This window comes from Salmo trutta, unplaced genomic scaffold, assembly GCF_901001165.1.
Source record: "Salmo trutta unplaced genomic scaffold, fSalTru1.1, whole genome shotgun sequence".
Taxonomy (NCBI): domain Eukaryota; kingdom Metazoa; phylum Chordata; class Actinopteri; order Salmoniformes; family Salmonidae; genus Salmo; species Salmo trutta.
Window position 1 is genome coordinate 2,482 of NW_021822192.1, and position 6,073 is coordinate 8,554.

Here is a 6,073-nt window from a genome sequence, read left to right on the forward strand (position 1 = left end):
GTAAACAGAATTTTACTGATATTCATGGCACGTGTTCAAATTTCCAAAATAAGGCACTAATGAAATTCTCTGTTACCACTACAGTACTTCTTGAATTTGTCGATGAGCGTTGTTTCCGCCTGGTTTCGAACCAGGGACCTTTCGCGTGTGAAGCAAACGTGATAACCACTACACTACAAAAACTGCTACTACATTTAGCTACAAGGAGTAAACCGAATTTTTCAGATATTCATGGCACGTATTCGAATTTCCAAAATACAGAATTTATGAAAATAACTATTCTCTGTTAAAAGTATAGTGCCTACTGCACGTGTCAAAGAGCACTGTTCCCGCCCGGTTTTGAACCGAGAACCTTTCGCGTGTTAAGCAAACGTGATTACCACTACACTACAGAAACTTCTGCTACATTTTGCTACAAGGAGTAAACCGAATTTTACAGATATTCATGGCACGCGTTCGAATTTCCAAAATAAGGTATTTATGAAAATAACTATTCTCTGTTAAAAGTACAGTGCCTACTGCACGTGTCAAAGAGAACTGTTTCCGCCCGGTTTCGAACCAAGGACCTTTCGCGTGTTAAGCGAACGTGATAACCACTACACTACAGAAACTGCTGCTACAGTGTGCTACAAGGATTAAACCGAATTTTACAGATATTCATGGCACGTATTCGAATTTCCAAAATACAGAATTTAGGAAAATAACTATTCTCTGTTAAAAGTACAGTACCTACTGCACGTGTCAAAGAGCACTGTTTCCACCCGGTTTTGATCCGAGGACCTTCCGCGTATTAAGCGAATGTGATAACCACTACACTACAGAAACTGCTTCTACAATTAGCTGCAAGGAGTAAACCGAATTTTACCGATATTCATGGCACGTATTCGAATTTCCAAAATAAGGCATTAACCTGTTACATCTAGGGGGCAGTAATTTCACGGCTGGATAAAAAACGTACCCGATTTAATCTGATTATTAGTCCTGCCCAGAAACTGGAATATGCATATAATTATTAGCTTTGGAGAGAAAACACTCCAAAGTTTCTGAAACTGTTTGAATGGTGTCTGTGAGTATAACAGAACTCCTATGGCAGGCAAAAACCTGAGATGCTTCTGTTCAGGAAGTACCCTGTCTGAACATTTCTTGCCCTTCTTTATTATCTCTGTCGTTTACAAAGGATCTCTGCTCTTACGTGACAATTCTCACGTCAACAATGGAGTCTCACAGCCCGGGAAAAACAGGAATGATGTCATTCAAAGCCCTGGCTGAAGCACACGAGAGCAAATGCTGAGTGGTCAGTCAATGGACTAAGCCTTAGGCGCGTGACACGCCCCGCCCCCGGCTTTTGGTTTTTTCCTCAGTTTACAGACAGGCAGATTCCCGGTCGGAATATTATCGCTTCTCTACGAGATAAATTGCATAAATATTGGTTTTAAACAGCGGTTGACATGCTTCGAAGTACGGTAATGGAATATTTCGAAATTTTTTGTCATATTTTGCGTCATGCTCGTGGCCGAGATTTAGCGTTGGGATAGTGTCTAGAACGCACGAACAAAACGTCGCTGTTTGGATATAACGATGGATTATTTGGGACCAAACCTACATTTGTTATTGAAGTAGAAGTCCTGGCAGTGTATTCTGATGAAGAACAAGCAAGGTAAGAACATTTTTCTTATAGGAAATGTGATTTTGGTGAAGGCTACACTGGGTGGGTGTCTAAATAGCTAGCCCTGTAACGCCGGGCTATGTACTTACATTATTGCAAAATGTGCTTCATCCGAAAAGCTATTTTAAAATCGGACATATCGAGTGCATAGAGGAGTTCTGTATCTATAATTCTTAAAATAATTGTTATGCTTTTTGTGAACGTTTATCGTGAGTAATTTAGTAAAATCACCGGAAGTGTTCGGTGGGAATGCTAGTTCTGAACGTCACATGCTAATGTAAAAAGCTGGTTTTTGATATAAATATGAACTTGATTGAACAGACATGCATGTATTGTATAACACAATGTCCTAGGTGTGTCATCTGATGAAGATCATCAAAGGTTAGTGCTGCATTTAGATATGGTTTGGGTTTATGTGACATGATATGCTAGCTTGAAAAATGGCTGTGTGATTATTCCTGGCTGGGTACTCTGCTGACATAATCTAATGTTTTGCTTTCGCTGTAAAGCCTTTTTGAAATCGGACAGTTTGGTTAGATAAAGGAGAGTCTTGTCTTTAAATAGCTGTAACATAGTCATATGTTTGAAAAGTGTAAGTTTTCGGATTTAGAGGAGTTTGAATTTCGCGCCCCGCCCATCATTGGATATTGGAGCAGACGTTCCGCTAGCGGAACGTGTAGATGTAAGAAGTTAACCTCTTATGGCTAGGGGGCAGTATTTTCACGGCTGGATAAAAAACGTACCCTATTTAATCTGATTATTAGTCCTGCCCAGAAACTAGAATATGCATATAATTATTAGCTTTGGAGAGAAAACACTCCACAGTTTCTGAAACTGTTTGAATGGTGTCTGTGAGTATAACAGAACTCCTATGGCAGGCAAAAACCTGAGATGCTTCTGTTCAGGAAGTACCCTGTCAGACCTTTTATTTTCTTTCTTTGACATCTCTTCCAAAAACTAAGGATCTCTGCTGTTACGTGACACTTCCCACGTCTCCAATGGAGTCTCAGAGCCCGGGAAAAACAGGAATGACGTAATTCAAAGCCCTGGCTGAAACAAAGGAGAGCAAAAGCTAAGTGGTCACTCAGTGGACTAAGCCTTACGCTCGCGACCCGCCCCGCCCCCGGCTTTCGGTTTTTCCCTCAGTATACAGACAGGCAGATTCCCGGTCGGAATATTATCGCTTTTCTACGAGATAAATTGCATAAAAATTGGTTTTAAACAGCGGTTGACATGCTTCGAAGTACGGTAATGGAATATTTAGAATTTTTTTGTCACATTCTGCGTCATGCTCGTGGCCGAGATTTAGCGTTGGGATAGTGTCTAGAACGCACGAACAAAACGTCTTGATGGAACATAACGATGGATTATTTGGGACCAAACCTACATTTGTTATTGAAGTAGAAGTCCTGGGACTGCATTCTGACGAAGAACAAGCAAGCTAAGAACATTTTTCTTATAGGAAATGTGATTTTGGTGAAGGCTAAACTGGTTGGGTGTCTAAATAGCTAGCCCGTGATGGCTGGGCTATGTACTTAGATTATTGCAAAATGTGCTTCATCCGAAAAGCTATTTTAAAATCGGACATATCGAGTGCATAGAGGAGTTCTGTATCTATAATTCTTAAAATAATTGTTATGCTTTTTGTGAACGTTTATCGTGAGTAATTTAGTAAAATCACCGGAAGTGTTCGGTGGGAATGCTAGTTCTGAACGTCACATGCTAATGTAAAAAGCTGGTTTTTGATATAAATATGAACTTGATTGAACAGACATGCATGTATTGTATAACATAATGTCCTAGGTGTGTCATCTGATGAAGATCATAAAAGGTTAGTGCTGCATTTAGCTGTGGTTTGGGTTTATGTGACATGATATGCTAGCTTGAAAAATGTGTGTCTGATTATTTCTGGCTGGGTACTCTGCTGACATAATCTAATGTTTTGCTTTCGCTGTAAAGCCTTTTTGAAATCGGACAGTGTGGTTAGATAAAGGAGAGTCTTATCTTTAAATAGCTGTAAAATAGTCATATGTTTGAAAAGTGGAAGTTCTCGGATTTTAGAGGAGTTTGTATTTCGCGCCCCGCCCATCATTGGATATTGGAGCAGACGTTCCGCTAGCGGAACGTGTAGATGTAAGAGTTAACTTCTTACATCTACACGTTCCGCTAGCGGAACGTCTGCTCCAATATCCAATGATGGGCGGGGCGCGAAATTCAAACTCCTCTAAATCCGAAAACTTACACTTTTCAAACATATGACTATGTTACAGCTATTTAAAGACAAGACTCTCCTTTATCTAACCAAACTGTCCGATTTCAAAAAGGCTTTACAGCGAAAGCAAAACATTAGATTATGTCAGCAGAGTACCCAGCCAGGAATAATCACACAGCCATTTTTCAAGCTAGCATATCATGTCACATAAACCCAAACCATATCTAAATGCAGCACTAACCTTTGATGATCTTCATCAGATGACACACCTAGGACATTGTGTTATACAATACATGCATGTCTGTTCAATCAAGTTCATATTTATATCAAAAACCAGCTTTTTACATTAGCATGTGACGTTCAGAACTAGCATTCCCACCGAACACTTCCGGTGATTTTACTAAATTACTCACGATAAACGTTCACAAAAAGCATAACAATTATTTTAAGAATTATAGATACAGAACTCCTCTATGCACTCGATATGTCCGATTTTAAAATAGCTTTTCGGATGAAGCACATTTTGCAATAATGTAAGTACATAGCCCGGCGTTACAGGGCTAGCTATTTAGACACCCACCCAGTGTAGCCTTCACCAAAATCACATTTCCTATAAGAAAAATGTTCTTACCTTGCTTGTTCTTCATCAGAATACACTGCCAGGACTTCTACTTCAATAACAAATGTAGGTTTGGTCCCAAATAATCCATCGTTATATCCAAACAGCGACGTTTTGTTCGTGCGTTCTAGACACTATCCCAACGCTAAATCTCGGCCACGAGCATGACGCAAAATATGACAAAAAATTTCGAAATATTCCATTACCGTACTTCGAAGCATGTCAACCGCTGTTTAAAACCAATATTTATGCAATTTATCTCGTAGAGAAGCGATAATATTCCGACCGGGAATCTGCCTGTCTGTAAACTGAGGAAAAAACCAAAAGCCGGGGGCGGGGCGTGTCACGCGCCTAAGGCTTAGTCCATTGACTGACCACTCAGCATTTGCTCTCGTGTGCTTCAGCCAGGGCTTTGAATGACATCATTCCTGTTTTTCCCGGGCTGTGAGACTCCATTGTTGACGTGAGAATTGTCACGTAAGAGCAGAGATCCTTTGTAAACGACAGAGATAATAAAGAAGGGCAAGAAATGTTCAGACAGGGTACTTCCTGAACAGAAGCATCTCAGGTTTTTGCCTGCCATAGGAGTTCTGTTATACTCACAGACACCATTCAAACAGTTTCAGAAACTTTGGAGTGTTTTCTCTCCAAAGCTAATAATTATATGCATATTCCAGTTTCTGGGCAGGACTAATAATCAGATTAAATCGGGTACGTTTTTTATCCAGCCGTGAAATTACTGCCCCCTAGATGTAACAGGTTAAACGCATTTCTCTATTACCACTATGATTCTTCTTGAATGTGTCATTGAGCGTTGTTTCCAAACGGTTTCGAACCAAGGACTTTTCGCATGTGAAGCAAACGTGATAACCACTACACTACAGAAACTGCTGCTACGTTTATCTGCAAGGAGTAAACCGAATTTTACAGATATCCATGGCACGTATTTGAATTTCCAAAATACAGAATTTATGAAAATAACTATTCTCTGTTAATGCCTTATTTTGGAAATTCGAATACGTGCCATGAATATCTGTAAAATTCGGTTTACTCCTTGTAGCACACTGTAGCAGCAGTTTCTGTAGTGTAGTGGTTGTCACGTTCGCTTAACACGCCAAAGGTCCTCGGTTCGAAACCGGGCAGAAACAGTGCTCTTTGACACGTGCAGTAGCCACTGTACTTTTAACAGAGAATAGTTATTTTCATAAATACCTTATTTTGGAAATTCGAACGCGTGCCATGAATATCTGTAAAATTCGGTTTACTCCTTGTCGCAAAATGTAGCAGCAGTTTCTGTAGTGTAGTGGTAATCAAGTTTGCTTAACACGCGAAAGGTCCTCGGTTCGAAACCGGGAGGGAACAGTGCTCTTTGACACGTGCAGTAGGCACTATACTTTTAACAGAGAATAGTTATTTTCATAAATTCTGTATTTTGGAAATTCGAATACGTGCCATGAATATCTGTAAAATTCGGTTTACTCCTTGGAGCTAAATGTAGCAGCAGTTTCTGTAGTGTAGTGGTTATCACGTTTGCTTCACAAGCGAAAGGTCCCTGGTTCGAAACCAGGCGGAAACA

The 6,073-nt window shown here is 40.1% G+C and overlaps 3 non-coding genes across 3 annotated transcripts; 1 reads left to right on the forward strand and 2 right to left on the reverse strand.

The window, feature by feature from the left end:
- Window positions 1–538: 538 nt before the first annotated feature.
- trnav-aac (transfer RNA valine (anticodon AAC)) lies at window positions 539–611 on the reverse strand. The gene has a single exon. It is a non-coding gene; the product is annotated as a tRNA-Val (tRNA).
- A 141-nt stretch (window positions 612–752) lies between these two features.
- trnai-aau (transfer RNA isoleucine (anticodon AAU)) lies at window positions 753–825 on the reverse strand. Its single transcript has one exon. It is a non-coding gene; the product is annotated as a tRNA-Ile (tRNA).
- A 5,175-nt stretch (window positions 826–6,000) lies between these two features.
- Window positions 6,001–6,073, forward strand: trnav-cac (transfer RNA valine (anticodon CAC)). The gene has a single exon. It is a non-coding gene; the product is annotated as a tRNA-Val (tRNA).